Below are 17,619 nucleotides of genomic sequence, written 5' to 3' on the forward strand. Positions count from 1 at the left end.
TCCTCTTCAAGCAGCTCCCAAGGGAGTAGTGCTACACCTATAGTTCTACTTTAGGTTCTGCTTTCATTTAAACCAAACCTTGCACCTCAATGGGAAAGTCCTCTTATTTGAAGTGCCCCCCGACCCTTCCCAAAAACACTAGAATAAATAACCTGTGTGGGGTAAGGGTGGTGGTGGTGGTAGATATACTTATCTTTTCCCGGCTTCCTCCTGCAGCACCAAAGTGAGGATGACATTATCCTCCTTCCAGGCAGATCTTGGAGAATACTGAGTAACTCAAATACTGTGAGAATATGATCCTGCTCTGTACTGCAACGTCTTGCCTAAAGCATTCCTCCCAACTGTTTTAGTTGAGAATGAGGGACACCTACTAGGAAACATATGTTGATATAGGACACGCCCCCTATTAATTAACCACAAAAAAAAGATAAGTTAAACCCACGAGGGCTTTTTATTAACCACTTGCCAACCGCCTGCCGCATATATACTGCGGCAGGCTGGCTCGACTGGGTGGGTACGTCGGTTCGCGGGAGCAATTCTGGGGGTGAGCGCGCACATCCGGCGGCACGCTACCGCCCCCACTAGGCAGCTGGGATCCCGATCCACAGGGCAATAGCTGCCGGGGCACCCGCGATCGCTCCCCACTGAGAGAGAACAACGGTCTGCTGTTGTAAACACAGAGCTCATGTGATCCTTCTATATAGGATAATTTCTGTGCTTGTGAAATGATCTTTGTGATAATTTCACAAGCCCCTACCCCATACAGTTAGAAAACACTCCCCTAGGCTCACACTTAACCCTTTGATCACCCACTGGGTTAACCCCTTCCCTGCCAGCTTCATTATTACAATAACAGTGCATATTTTTAGCACTGATTCCTGTAGTAATGTCACTGGTTCCTCCAAAAGTGTCAAAAATGTCAGTTAGGGGTCCGATCTGTCCGCCGCAATGTCACAGTCCCACTAAAAATCGCTGATCGCCGCCATTACTAGTAAAAACAAATTAAATAAATAAAAATGACAAATCTTTCCCCTAGTTTGTAGACGTAATAACTTTGGCGCAAACCAATCAAAATACGCTTATTGCGATTTTTTTTTTATTTTTTTTACCAAAAATATGTAGCAGAACACAAATTGGCCTAAAAGGATGAAAAATTGTTGATTTTTTTTTTTTGGGAATGTTATATAGCAGAATGTGAAATATAGATAAATATATATTTTTTTTTTTTTTCAGAATTGTGGCTTTTTTTTGTTTATAGTGCATAAATGCAAAATATGACATAAATCTTTCCTCTAGTTTGTAGACGCAATTACTTTTGCGCAAACCAATCAAAATACGTTTATTGTGATTTTTTTTTACCAAAAATATGTAGCAGAAAACAAATTGGCCTAAAAGGATGAAAATTGTTGATTTTTTTTATTTTTTTGGGGGGGAATGTTATATAGCGGACTGTAAAAAATATTGTTTTTTTTTTAGAATTGTCGCCCTTTTTTTGTTTATTAAAAATCGCACAGGTGATCAAATACCACCAAAAGAAAGCTCTATTTCTGGTTAAAAAAAGGACATCAATTTTATTTGCATACAGCATCGCACAACCGCGTAATTGTCCGTTAAAGTAACGCAGTACCGAATCACAACAAATGGCCTGGTCATTAAGGGGACAAATCCTTTCAGTCCGGAACTGGTTAACCAATACTATTCCTTTATATTGGGTTTTGACATTTGCAAACGCAAAAATGTAGAAATTGGATGAAAGGTTTAGCACTGGAAAACACTTTTTGAAAGATAAATAGTGCATTTTATATACAGCTATATAGCTCAGACCAAAATGAGGGACAAATAAGGGGGAAAGAGGGACATTGCTTGAAATCAGGGACAGTCCCTCAAAATCAGGGACAGTTGGGAGCTATGCAGAAGTGCAGATTCTGCTTCAGAAAGGAGAATTAAATATAATAAAGTATTCTTGTGTTATAGCTCAGCTTACTTCCATGTGTAGCAAAGAAGGCGATCCATGGCCAGTAACATTACCACCCTAGGACTGGTATGAGATTGACTCTCCAGCTGAACTTATTTGCATACCAAGTTTTCTTTGAAGTGAAGTTTATCTGTGTATTTAGAGCGCTTCTCACTTTCAGTACGCTCCAATGACTCACTACACTTGGGTGGCGTCTATGGTGCCCATCCAAACCTTGTAAACAAAATGTAGTTGAAAGATGCCGCCTTCCTTAACAGCCCGTATACTGAATCAAAATAGAAAGTGGCCTCAGCCTAGGCTCCTTCCAGGCCACACCTCTGATGGGTTTTGACTCATCCACCGGGCTTAGTCATAGAGGTGACCTTTATGACTAAGCCCAGTGGGTGGGGCGAAACGCGTCAAAGGGCAGGGGCTAGGAAGAGGTCGCTTTCTATATTGATTCAGTATATGGGCTGTTAAGGAAGGCATCTTTCAACTACATTTTGTTTACAAGGTTTGGATGGGCACCATAGATGCCGGCACCCAAGTGTAGCGAGTCATTGGAGAGGACTGAAAGGCCGCTTGGAGCGGCGCTCTAAGTCCACAGATTGAGTCACGCTAAAATAAAAGTGGTTAAAAATGTGGCCCCTATAAAGAATTGTAATCCCCACCTCTGTAATGACACAGAGGTCATCAGTAGAAACCACAACTTGGGAGGTGGTTGAATACTTTAACCACTTGACCTCTGGAAGGTTTTACCCCCTTCATGACCTGACAATTGTTTGCTATTCAGCACTGTGCTATTTCAACTGGCAATTACACAGTCATGCAACAGTGTACCAAAATTTAATATATATAATTTTTCACACAAATTTAGCTTTTTTATTGGTGGCATTTGATCACCACTGTTTTATTTTTTAATAGAAAATGAAAAAAAAAATATTTTCTACTTTCTGTTATAAAACATATCCAATAAAATCCCATTTCTTCATAAATTTAGGACAAATGGTAATTCTGCTGCATGTCGCAATTACTGGTGGTGATCGGGGAAAATCCTGCTAACACTGCAGTTTTGGGGACACTATACTATTGGGGACACTAGTATACAGGGCTGGCCCAAGACATTGTGCTGCCTGGGTTCAAGAATAAAAACACTGCCCCCAACCCCCACAAAACAAATCACGCCCACCAAAAGGCCCCCAGATTCATTATTTTATATCATGATAATTAAAACAAAAATTAAATTTATGAGAAAATCAGATTTACATGCAGCAGCACCTTGTCTATATGGAAAATTTGTAAGGGGCTGCATTGTGGGGGGTTTAAGGGGTTGTTTTGAGGGGGGGGAGGGGGTTTAAGGGGCTGCTTTGTGGGGTATAGGGACAACAAAAAAAGACAAACAATAAAAAAACAGTAATAACTTTATTAAATATAAAATGTAGAAAATATTACATTTACTGTTCTCTTTTTCTATAACTCCCCCCCGGACCGGTCCACCAGACACCCACTGTCTCTCCTCAGTCCTCCTGTCACTACTGTGTCTGCCACCACCCACTGCCCCCTAGAGGATCCAGTCTGCCCTGCGTGAGATGGAGTTTGCGGATGTCTGACGTCATTGCGCACACCACAATCACTCGAGGGACATTCCCCCGAGAAGATGCTCCACCTCCTCATACTCATCAGTTTGCGTTAAGGGCGGCAGTATGAAAAGGGGAAATGCCGCCCATAACGTCCCGCAAACTGATGACACACAAAACTGCTGGAAAAATAATATTGGGAGTCAATTTTCTGCCCTTCTCCAAGTGCTGCCTGAGTCCAATGCACCCCACGAGACCCATGATAGGGCCAGCCCTGCTAATATAGTTCTGACCAGGATACAGACCCGAACAGACACTATTCTAGTAATGGTTAGACATGTGCGGTTCGTTTCATTCTGAATAAATATTCAGACTAATTTTTCGTTATTCGGATATGTTCGAATACCCGAATTACAGTATGAGCAAAGTTCACCGAACACCACGAATAACGAAACTAAATTTGCACAAATTTCTGAAATTCAAATTAAAATTCAAATCGAATTTTACATTGAATTCCATTTGAATACGAACTGTAAACATATTTCTGAAATCAAAGACTGTGTGTGTTATTAGAGTACCATTTGGAAATAATGCTGTTTTTGTTAAGCCAAAGATTTAAAGAGTCAATGTAATCATTTGATGAAGATTTTTCTTTTGTTTGTTCACTTTGCCGCATTAGAAAAATTCAAAGAAAATTTGAAAAAGACACAAAAGGAATTTTGAATACGAATCCCAAATATGAATTGAATGAATCAACCGAATTTAATGAAATTAAATACCGTATATACTCGAGTATAAGCACATTTTTTTGTGCTGAAAACGTCCCCCTCGGCTTATATTCGAGTCAAGAAAAAAAAAAAAGTCCCTGGCCGCTCCGACGTGCTTAAGCTTTAAAAATGGCGCCGCCCGGTGCATACATGTCACCGCGCACGCGCCGCCGCCGCTCGGGAGAGGCCAGGAATAGCCGAAAGTATGCGAGCGGCAGCGGCGCGTGCGCAATGATGTGTCGGCGCCGGGCGGCACCATTTTCAAAATGAAGGCGCCTCTGGAACAGGTAAGTGAAACAGCTGCACTACCTGCCATTATGCAGGGCTGCGGGCATACAACAAGGCAATGCAGTGCTGCGGGCATGGTCCACCTGTACCATGCCCACAGCAATGCATCTCCTGTAGTATGCCCACAACCCCGGATCCTCTTGTACCATGCCAGTACCCTGCATTCTCCTGTACCATGCCAGTACCCTGCATTCTCCTGTACCATGCCAGTACCCTGCATTCTCCTGTACCATGCCAGTACCCTGCATTCTCCTGTACCATGCCAGTACCCTGCATTCTCCTGTACCATGCCAGTCACCCTGCATTCTCCTGTACCATGCCAGTCACCCTGCATTCTCCTGTACCATGCCCGCCGACCTGCATTCTCACCCTAGGCTTATACTCGAGTCAATGATTTTTCCCATCTTTTTGTGGTAAAAGTAGGGGCCCCGGCTTATACTCGGGTCGGCTTATACTCATAGTTACATAGTTACATATAGTTACATAGTAGGTGAGGTTGAATAAAGACAATAGTCCATCCAGTTCAACCTGTGCAGGTGTGTGTGGCTGTACTCATCTCACATACCCCTGAATGTTCTGATCCTTGAGATGTAAGTCTAAGAGTCTTTTGAAAAGCCACCATACTACCCACCTCTTGTGGTAGAGAATTCCACAATCTTGTAGCCCTAACAGTAAAGAACCCCCCACGTTGCCTGTGGTTAAAACGCTTCTCCTCTAATCGCATTGTATGTCCTCGAGTCCTCATGCAATCCCTTCGAATGAACAGCTTTTTTTCTAAGCTGGGATCCCCATTCAGATATTTATAAATTGCTATCATGTCCCCCCTCAGACGTCTCTTCTCCAGGGAGAATAAATCGAGCGATTGTAGACGCTCTTCATAGTCAAGGTCCTCCAATCCCCTAATTAGTTTAGTTGCCCTTCTCTGGATTCTCTCCAGCTCCAACACATCCCTCCTGAGGACTGGCGACCAGAACTGGACAGAATACTCCAGATGCGGTCGGACCAGAGTTTTATAAAGTGGAAGGATTATAGTCTTATCTCTGGAATACATCCCTTTCTTTATGCATGCTAATATTCTGCTGGCTTTGGCAGCTGCCGCTTGACATTGCATGCTGTTGTCTAATCTATCATCAACCAAGACTCCCAGATCCTTCTCCATTTTTGATTCCCCCAAGGGTTCCCCTCCTAACGTGTATTGTGCTTTTATGTTTTTAGTCCCCAAGTGCAAAACCTTACACTTCTCCACGTTAAACCTCATTTGCCAAGTCGTTGCCCACTCTGTAATTTTGTCCAGGTCATTCTGTAGGATATCTGCTTCATGCTGTGCAGTTATTGCTCTGGCCAATTTTGTGTCATCTGCAAAAACTGATATCGAACTACTGATCCCGTCCTCAATGCTGTTTATGAATAAATTGAACAAGGTTGGTCCCAGGACTGAGCCTTGGGGCACCCCGCTTACAACCTCAGACCAGTCTGAGTATGCGCTGTTTATTACCACCCTTTGGACACGCCCTTTAAGCCAATTCCGTATCCAAGAGCAAACTCTGCTGTCGATACCTGCAGACCTTATTTTATAAATTAAGCGCTTGTGAGGAACTGTATCAAACGCCTTAGCGAAATCCAAGTACACCACATCCACTGGTCTCCCCCTATCTAGCTCACAGCTCACCTCCTCGTAGAATGCTAAGAGATTGGTTTGACAAGAACGCCCATTTGTAAACCCGTGCTGATTACTACTGATGATGTTGTTGTCTTTAGCAAACTCTACGATATAGTCCCTTATCATCCCCTCCAGAAGTTTACATACTACTGATGTCAAACTGACAGGCCTATAATTTCCTGGGATATGCCTCTGCCCTTTTTGAATATCGGAATCACGTTAGCTTTCTTCCAATCCCCTGGTACATCTCCTGTCCTAATACTGTCAGCAAAGATCAGGAACAGTGGTCTGGATATAACCATACTGAGTTCCTTGAGTACTCTCGGATGAACGCCATCCGGGCCTGGTGATTTGTTTGTGTTAAGTTTATCCAGCCTTTCCCTGATTTCACCCTCTGTTAGCCATAGTGGCAAGTCCTGTGTATTACTACTAACCATACAGTCATGGTCAGTGCACCCCTCCGTTTCCGGTGTAAAGACTGACGAGAAAAAAGCATTTAGCACGGTTGCTTTTTCAGTGTCCTCTGTAACCATCCTCCCATCATTGTTAATTATGTGTGCAATATGCTCTGCCCTAGTTTTTTTGCTGTTGATATACTTAAAGAATTTCTTTGGGTTTTTTTTACTATCCTCCGCTATTTGTCTCTCAAAGTTGATTTTAGCCATTTTGATTTCGTGTTTACTTTTCTTATTTGCCTCTTTGTATTGCTCGAAAGCCAATACAGTGCCCTCTGATTTATATTTCTTGAAGGCCAATTTTTTCCCCCTAATAAGTTTTTTAATGCTACGGTTTAGCCAGCCAGGTTTGGCTTTGTCTCTTCTAAATTTATTTCCCATAGGAATGCACTGCAAGATGCCTTTGCCTAATATGTTCCTAAAGCATTCCCATTTTTCCTCTGTGGTCAGGGATCCCAGGGTTTGGTCCCAGTTTACCCTTTCCATCATTGAGTACAATTTTGGAAAGTTTGCCCTTCTGAAGTTTAGGGTTCTTATGTTCCCCACTTGCCTTGTTATATTGTTATTTATACTAAATGTGATCATCCTGTGATCGCTAGAGCCCAGGTTGTCCTGAACTACTACCTCAGAGATTATGTCTGGGTCATTAGTGATCAATAGATCCAGGACTGCATTTTCTCTAGTCGGAGAATCCACCAACTGTGACATGTAATTATCCAGTAAGGTTTCTGTGAATAGGCGGGCCTTCTGTGAGTGTGCAGTCCCCTCATCCCAGTCAATGTCGGGATAATTGAAGTCCCCCAATATGATGACTGATCCCAATTTTGCCACTTTACTCATTAGTGCTAAGAATTCCAGCTCTACCTCCTCCCCTTGGTTAGGTGGCCTATAGCAAACCCCCACAATTACTTTCCCCTTTTCTCCTTCCCTATGGAGTTCAACCCACACAGATTCTAACTCCATACTCATCCCTTCCGTAATGTCACTCCTTTCTATCACCTTTATATTGTTCTTGACATAGAGACATACTCGAGTATATACGGTAACTAGATTATCAAATCTAAACAAAACAACATTTTTTGTCATGCACATGTCTAACAATGGTGGTGATCATCGACCTTATAGTGTGTTTGTGCCAGTACTGCAGGCAATCAGGGACTGAGGCTAACTGACACTGGCTGGGAGGGAGTCTAACTGACACTGACGCTGGGAAACAACATTAACCACTGGTAGAAAGGAAAAAAGAAAAAGAGGGGCGCACCGACCTAGTGCATTACCATAAAAACATTTATTAAAATATTAAAAAGTGTACATAGTACTCACAAAACTGGTGTGATACAACACACATCAAGAATAGCATATACAGTTTCCAAGGTAGCCAGGTCCCGATTGTGACGCATTAGCATGCAGATGGTCGCATGGGGCTACTATGGCTAGGCTGACGCGTTTCAGGGGCGAACCCCCTTCCTCAGAGCCAGATGAAGTGCTGCTGTTGTGTTTTTTGAAACAACATTAACCACTTTAATACCGGACACTTTTCCCCCCTTCCCGCCCAGGCCAATTTTTAGCTTTTAGCGCTGTTGCATTTTGAATAACGATTTGCACGGTCATGCAACCCTTTACCCAACACAAATTGATGTAATTTTTTCCCACAAATAGAGCTTTCTTTTGGTGGTATTTGATCACCGCAAGGTTTTTTCTTTTTTGCTACACAAATAAAAAAAGATCGAAAAGTTTGAAATAAAAAAAAAAAGTTTTTTGTTTATGTTATAAAATTTTGTAAATAGATACGTTTTTTCCTGCACTGATGAGCACTGACAGGCACTGTTGAGGAGGCACTGATGGGGTGGCACTGACATGCAGCATCGATGGGCACTGATAGGCAGCATTAATATGCAGCACTGATGGGCACTGATATGTGGCACTGATAGGCAGCACTGATATGCAGCATTGGTGGGCACTGATAGGCGGCACTGATGGGCACTGATAGGCAGCACTGATGGGCACTGATAGGTGGCACTGATGGGCGGCACTGATTGGCACTGATGGGCACTTATAGACAGATCGGCTCTCCTCTACTTGTGCCTGTAAGGCATGAACTGAGGAAAGCCGATCTACGGCACTTTCTATTTACTATGTGACCAGCTGTGATTGTAGGCTTTTTACCGAGATTGGAGATGCGGTGTGTCCACCGCAGCACCGATCGCCGCTCTGCACGCTTTTTTCCCTTTGTATCTTACAAGAAACAGTTATGTTGTAGTATAAAATGTATCCACTAGATATCACTATTCACCACATTTATTTACATATAATATGTAATATTAACTCCGAAGGCTCTATCTTATCCAGACCTGTTCTGGAGGCAGTGGAAGAAGAGGAGGATCTGTGCATACAGGATCAAGCAGCCTTTTTACTCAATCCGGAGGATTAACCCCCTAGATTCCACAGTGAGTATAACTATATATATATACATATATACATGTATAACAGTGTAACAATATGCTTTACTGCATATACAGACTGATTTTACTGTTGTGGGTTTGATAACACTTTAAGGTGTCAGCATACCAAGACATTTTGGACAATTTCATGTAAACTTTGTGGGAACAGTTTGGGGATGGCCCCTTCCTGTTCCAACATGACTGCGCACCAGTGCACAAAGCAAGGTCCATAAAGAAATGGATGAGCCAGTTTGGGGTGGAGGAACTTGACTGGGCTGCACGACCTCAAACCAATAGAACACCTTTGGGATGAATTAGAGTGGAGACTGCGAGCCAGGCCTTCTCGTCCAACATCAGAGCCTGACCTCACAAATGTGCTTCTGGATGAATGGTCAGACGTTCCCATAGACACACTCCTAAACCTTGTGGACAGCCTTCCCAGAAGAGTTGAAGCTGTTATTTATTTTTATGTATTTCAGGTACTTATGCAGAGCCATCTTTAACAAGGGGCAAAAGGGGCAGCTGCCCTGAGCCCAGTCATTGTTGTGGGGCCCAAAGCAGCTGCCCCTTGAGCCCGCACTGCTGGCCAATAGTTGATAAGTGGATTTAGGAGGGCCCAAGAAAATATTTGCCCAGGGTCCAATCAATATTATAGACAGCCCTGTACTTATATAGCGCTGTCAATTTACGCAGCGCTTTACGTATACATTGCACATTCACATCAGTCCCTGCCCTCAAGGAGCTTACAATCTAAGGTCCCTAACTTTTTTTATATATACAGGATACAATTATAGCTGCAAAGGGTGGGCCAACTCAATATCGGACTGAGACTGGGATGCCATTAAAACGTATATGGGTGCAAAGGTAGGCGTCCCAATACTTTTGACAATATAATGTGTGTGTGTATATATATTAAACAGTATATACAGTATCTCACAAAAGTGAGTACACCCCTCACGTATATTAAAATATTTTATTCTATCTTTTCATGTGACAACACTGAAGAAATTAAACTTTGCTACAATATAAAGTAGTGAGTGTACAGCTTGTATAACAGTGTGCATTTTCTGTCCCATCAAAATAACTCAACACAGCCATTAATGTCTAAGCTGCTGGCAACAAAAGTGAGTACACCCCTAAGTCAAAATGTCCGAATTGGGCCCAAAGTGTCAATATTTTGTGTGGCCACCATTATTTTCCAGCACTGCCTTAACCCTCTTGGGCATGGAGTTCACCAGAGCTTCACAGGTTGCCACTGGAGTCCTCTTTCACTCCTCCATGATGACATCACAGAGCTGGTGGATGTTAGAGACCTTGCGCTCCTCCACCTTCAGTTTGAGAATGCCCCACAAATGCTCAATAGGGTTTAGGTCTGGAGACATGCTTGGCCAGTCCATCACTTTTACCCTCAGCTTCTTTAGCAAGGCAGTGGTCATCTTGGAGATGTGTTTGGGGTCGTTATCATGGTGGAATACTGCCCTGCTGCCCAGTCTGCGAAGGGAGGGGATCATGCTCTGCTTCAATACGTCACAGTACATGTTGGCATTCATGGTTCCCTCAATGAACTGTAGCTCTCCAGTGCCGACAGCCCCAGACCATGACACTCCCACCACCATGCATGACTGCAGGCAAGACACACTTGTCTTTGTACTCCCCACCTGGTTGCCGCCACACATGCTTGACACCATCTGAACCAAATACATTTATCTTGGTCTCATCAGACCACAGGACATGGTTCCAGTAGCCCATGTCCTTAGTCTACTTGTGTTCAGCAAACTGTTTGTGGGCTTTCTTGTGCATCATCTTTAGAAGAGGCTTCCTTCTGGGATGACAGCCATGCAGACCAATTTGATGCAGTGTACGGTGTATGTTCTGAGCACTGAGGCTGACCCCCCCCCCCCCTTCAACCTCTGCAGCAATGCTGGCAGCACTCATATATCTATTTCCCAAAGACAACCTCTGGATATGACGCTGAGCATGTGCACTCAACTGCTTTGGTCGACCCATGGTGAGGTCTGTTCTGAGTAAAACCTGTCCTGGTAAACCGCTGTATGGTCTTGGCCACTGTGCTGCAGCTCAGTTTCAGGGTCTTGGCAATCTTCTTATAGCCTAGGCCATCTATATGTAGAGCAACAATTCTTTTTTTCAGATCCTCAGAGAGTTCTTTGCCATGAGGTGTTGAAATTTCAGGGACCAGTATGAGAGAGTGAGAGCGATAACGCCAAATTTAACACACCTGCAACTCATTCATGCCTGAGACCTTGTAACACTAACGAGTCACATGACACCGGGGAGGTAAAATGGCTAATTGGGCCCAATTTGGGCATTTTCACTTAGGGGTGTACTCACTTTTGTTGCCAGCGGTTTAGACATTAATGGCTGTGTGTTGAGTTATTTTGAGGGGACAGCAAATTTACACTGTTATACAAGCTGTACACTCACTACTTTACATTGTAGCAAAGTGTCATTTCTTCAGTGTTGTCACATGAAAAGACATAATAAAATATTTACAAAAATGTGAGGGGTGTACTCACTTTGGGGAGATACTGTAATTAAGGTTCAAAGGCGTAATAAACCCAAAACATTGTATTATATTTATATACACCAGACATTGGATGTGTTTGCTGCATTCGTTTTCTTTTCTTGTATTTTCCCCTCTGTTATCACCTGGTGATCTGGCCAGTAACATACTGCCTGTATTTTTTTGCACTTACATGTGTTTGTGGTGAGTTTAGGTGCATTCCTTTATGTTCAGATGTGATAAAATGCAGCATGCTGTACTTTATTAAAGGCACATGAACGCAAAACAATGGTGTGTAAACCGGGTTCATTGAAATACATCTGTTTTTCTTGCATATGCATATGTGCATGCATAAAAATAAGTTTAAACGAATAACAGCAGTTGATGGAAACACAGACTTGATAGGAGTGTAAATCTCAAAGCCTCCAACTCCACACGTTCACCCAGTGCTAGTATATGTACTGCTTACCAGAAGTACAGGACCCCTTGATTATAGGGGGTCACAAACGCATATTGATCCACACTTGATCCGACCATACACATCCCACTCTCTCACCATTGAGAGTGTGTAGCCAAACCGAGGGATAAATTCAGGTACAAGCCATAAGTAGCGAGAAATGACAAAAAGGCTCTCATGGTGCAGTATTTCGTATCAAAGGAACATTTATTTCTTTAAAACGCACTTACTACAATCCAAATGGTTAAAAGCCTTGATATTCAAAAGTTGCGGTCTGAGGGAGTAGGAAACGCCGCTCCACGCCTGCGTTCCACCAAACCGGAAGTTTGCGGTCTCACGTTCCCATTTATCTAGAGCTAGAAAATGTATATCTATATATCAAATAGGTGTAGAAAATGATATCTATAAAAAAACATTATTAATAGTAATAATAATAATAATGTAAAAACATTGCATGCCATGTAGAGAAGGAAGGGTAAGTATGAGGACAGCATATCATGCATCTCCTATAGCATAACAGCTCCTCTTCCTTTGTTACTTTTCTCTTGTAACTTTGTTTTAAAAAAAAAAAAAAATAGAAAAGAAAAATAAAGGTAATGGTCATACCCTTATTTCGCCACAAGATGGTGCTCGATTCCAGACCACAGGCACATAGAGGCCGTGAAGTGCGTGGCCTCCAGCTTGTCGGCAGGTGCTCTGCCTCCCCCTGCTGGCAGATTTTGGGAAGTGCACCGTGCTGACGCCCTGCCGGCGTTGACACATTAAATTTGCGATGCAATAAGCGGGAAGAGTGAGCGCACACTGGGAGAGACAACCTGCTGCCAGAACTACAACTCCCAGCTGGGGTGAGAGCGACCCGGGGCATTCTACACTGTGTGGAACAAAATACAAAAAATAATTTAAAAAAATAAAAAATCCGGTAACAGGCAGCTTCAATAACGGGCCGGGAAAAGGTAAATTACAAATTGGCCTAAAAGGATGAACATTTTTAATTATTTTTTACTGGGAATGTTTATTTGTGGGGGAAAAAAAGGACATCAATTGTATTTGGGTACAGCGTCACACGATTGCGCAATTGCCAGTTAAAATAACGCAGTGCCATATCGCATAAAATGGCCTGGTCATTAAGGGGGGAAAACCTTCCGGTCCAGAAATGGTTAATAAATCATTAAAGTAGGCTTTCAATCTTTTCTCTCACTGCACAATGTTCCTCCCTCCCCCTCCTTTCACAAAATCACACAATTATGTTTTTTTTTTTTGGGTGGGCGTTACACTTTGATAACCCCGCCTCCTGGGACACTCCCATCACTCATCCCTGGAAGCTTCGGGGGAATTGCAAAAATCTCAATAAGCGTATTTTGATTGGTTTGCGCAAAAGTTATCGCATCTACTAACTACGGGAAAGATTTATGTCATTTTTATTTATTTATTTTTTTACTAGTAATGGCGGTGATCTGCGATTTTTAGCGGGACTGCGACATTGCAGCGGACAGATCGGACCCCTGACTGACATTTTTGACACTTTTGGGGGGACCAGTGACATTACTACAGTAATCAGTGCTATACATATGCATTGTCACTGTAACAATGACACTGGCAGGGAAGGGGTTAACACCAGGGGCGATCAAAGGGTTAAATGTATGCCTAGGGGGTGTTTTCTAAATGTGAGGGGGGGGGGCTTGTGGAATCAACACAGAGACCTGTGTTCCTAAATAGTAAGAACACAGGAGCTCTGTGTTGATTACTGAGAGAACAACGGTCTGCTGTGTTCACAACTCTCCACAGGGAGCGATTGCCGGTGCCCGGTGGCAATCGCAGCTGCCGGCCCCGTGGTACAGCTTCCCCGCTGGCGAATGGGCGCGCGTGTGCCCCCAAGATCGCTCCCGCGGACTGTCGTACAGGTACAGAATTTCGTGGGAACCTTCCGCCATATATCTGCGGTGGCTGGTCAGCAAGTGGCTAATGATTACAGAAGTGCATTTATTTGTGTCTTTTGTATCTGCCCAAAGTCCAGCTTTAAAGAGTAAGTTCTGGCTCACAGCGCTGCGATTTATCATGCGATTCGACAGCTCAAAATCGCAAGACAAGTTGCACCCCATCGCTGGCAATGGATCTGTTCAAATCATTGCGACTCAAGCCATAGCGACTTGGAAAAAGATTCTTGCATTTCTTTATTTGCAATTTCTTTGCGATTTGCTTTGACTTCTGTTAAATGAAGTCACAGGCCGCAATAAAATCGGAGGTCCAAATCGAACTGATCTGTGGCTTGGGATACATGCTGCAGTAGTGCAATTTCAAAGTCGCACTGGTGTGGATCAGGGCTAACTCCACTGCTGAAAAGAAAAGCCATTGCCCTCTGGGTGATCTCTGTACATTACAAGGAATATAACAACCTTTGTTGAAGATTCTGACCTTTTGTTATTCTGAAGAAAATCGGTTTGTCTTTCTGTATCCATGGGCAAAGTGAATGCAGATGGGAGTGGTTTCATATTTATCAATCAGCTGTGGCAGCTGCAGAGCACTAATGAGGAAATCTGCTGGGTCTGCATCCCTTTAGACGTGTTCCTATTGGGAGTATCTCACCAAAAATGACATTTATGTTGCAGGGGATGCCAGAAATCTGACTTGTATCTTAGTGCAGACTTCTGGGAAAATTGGTGAGCCAATCACAGAAGCAGGAAATGATGTTTCTGGGGGTGTGGTCAGTATACATTCTGTGTACAGAACACCTCCAGGCGGCCATATTGTATTTTACAGAAAATGAGAGCTCTGCAGATTGAAAAGGTTATTTTATACCACTTTACGACCGCCCGCCATAATTATACTGCAGCAGGCAGCTGCTCCTGGGCAAACCGCCATAGGTATACGTCGGTCGCGCGCAGACAGCCAGGGGGCAAGCGGGGACTCCGATGCAGCGGGCAGGTGGCTCCGATTGCCGTCTGACACCCACGATTGCTCCCCGCTAAGAGAGAAGAACGGTCGGCTGTTGTAAACACAGCCGACCGTTCTTCTCCCTGGAATGATCACAGAGCACCTGTGATCCTTCTATATAGGAAGACAGGTCTCTATGGTCATTTCACAAGCCACGCCCCCATACAGTTAGAAACTAGGTACACATTTAACCCCTTGATCACCCATAATGTTAACCCCTTCCCTGCCAATGTCATTATTACAGTAACAGTGCATATTTTTAGCACTGATTACTATAGTAATGTCACCTGTACCCTCAAAAGTGTCAAAAATGTCAGTTAGGGGTCCAATCTGTCCGCCGCAATGTCGCAGTCCCGCAAAAAATCGCAGATCGCTGCCATTACTAGTAAAAAAAAAACAATAAACATGACATAAATCCAGAGTTGTATAAAGTACTCAAAACCCATTCTTGAGTAAAAGTACAAGTGCTCGATCAAAAAGTGACTTGAGTAGAAGTGGAAGTGCTCGATCAAAAAGTGACTTGAGTAGAAGTACTAAAGTATTCTACATTTTTTGTACTTAAGTATTGCAAGTAGTTTTTTTAAAAATTTTGCTACTCAAGTACTGAAAGTAAAAGTACAAGTACTGTGTTATGTAGTTATTAAAGAAAAAGTCAAAAGTTTGAACATCATATTGTTTTTTATTATTTCAAATGCAGCTTTTATTTATACATACAGTAGCTTTTATTTTCGTATGCGCTGATAATAAACATGTTTTGAGCTTCATGAAACCTGCCATCTACTGTTCTGGCAGTGGTAATTTTTATAATTGTAACGAGTAACTATGCAGCACAAAAAAAAAATACTGGAGTAGAAGTATTGAAATCATTGAAAAAATGTAGTGAAGTAAAAGTGGAAGTAGGAGAAAAAATTCTACTCTAGGAAAGTACAGATACCACCTTTCGGTACTTAAGTACAGTAGTGAAGAAGTTCTACTTAGTTACTATACATCTCTGCATAAATCTTTCCCGTAGTTAGTAGACGTGATAACTTATTGTTTTTTTTTACCAAAAATATGTACCAGAAAACAAATTTGCCTAAAATGTTAAAAAAAGTTCGATTTTAAATTTTCCTTTTGAAAATGTCATATAGCAAAAAATATATATATATATATATTTTTTCAGAATTGTCGCTCTTTTATAGCGCAAAAAAAATTAAAATCGCACAGGTGATCAAATTCCACCAAAAGAAAGCTCTGTTTGTGGGAAAAAAAGGACGTACATTTTATTTGGGTACAGCGTCGCACGACCGCGCAATTGTCAGTTAAAGCAACGCAGTGCTGAATTGCAAAATAGGGCCTGGTCATTAAGGGGGAAAATCCTTCCGCTCCAGAAGTGGTTAATAACATCCAATTACAATATGACTTGTGTCACATTTGTATATGCTATATTGTTTTTAATTATTATTATTTGCCGTTTTGTTTCCTATGAAAGTGGAGTTACCTTTTAACCTAACCCCCAACGCTTGGTGCTGGGGGGCGAGCACGTGACACCGGCGACACGCTCCCACCCGCACTAGGCAGCGGGGATGCCGATACACGGGACAGGCGGCCGCAATTGTCGCCTGGGACCCACGATCGCTCCCCGCTAAGAGAGAAGGATGGTCGGCTGTTGTAAACACAGCTGACCGTTCTCTTGAAATTATCACAGAGTGCCTGTGATCCTTCTATATAGGATCACATGTCTCTATGGTCATTTCACAAGCTCCTCCCCCCACAGTTAGAATCACTCCCCTAGGCTCACATTTAACCCTTTTATCACCCACTGTGTTAACCCCATCCCTGCCAGTGTCATTATTACAGTAACAGTGCATATTTATAGCACTGATTACTGTAGTAATGTCACTGGTAACCCCAAAAGTGTCAAAAAAGTCAGTTAGGGGTCCAATCTGTCCGCCGCAATGTCGCAGTCCTGCTAAAAATCACAGATCGCCGCCATTACTAGTAAAAAAAAACCCCAAAACAATAAACATAAATCTTTCCTGTAGTTAATAGACGGGATAACTTTTGCACAAACCAATCAAAATACTTGGGGGGGTCACAGCTTTAGATCTAAGGGGTTCATGCTGGGACTATTAATCCTTCATCTTTGGGGGGGGGGGGGGTCACAGCTTTAGATCTAAGGGGTTTATGATGGGACTAGTAGTCCTTCACTTTTTTTTTGGGGGGGGGGGGGGGGGTCATATCCTTAGATCTCAGGGGTTCATGCTGGGACTTGTAGTCCATCACTTTTGGGAGGTATGAACTTCCTAAAAGTAAAGGACTGCTAGTCCCAGCATGAACCCCTCAGAGCTGAAGACATAACAACCCCCCCCAATTAGTGAAGGACTATAAGTCCCAGCATGAGCCCCTAAGATCTAAGAATGTGACCCCTTTAGATCTCACAGGTTCATGCTGGGACTTGTAGTCCTTCACTAGTTATGTAATATATTGTATTGTTTTTCCTTTTTTTTTTTTTGTGCACTACAAATAAAATATGTGCATAGGAATTCGTTCATATTTTTTTCAAACTATAGTCCAGCCCCCCAAAAG

The sequence above is a fragment of the Pelophylax lessonae genome (genome assembly GCF_965119305.1).
Source record: "Pelophylax lessonae genome assembly, chromosome: 2".
In the NCBI taxonomy this organism is placed as follows: domain Eukaryota; kingdom Metazoa; phylum Chordata; class Amphibia; order Anura; family Ranidae; genus Pelophylax; species Pelophylax lessonae.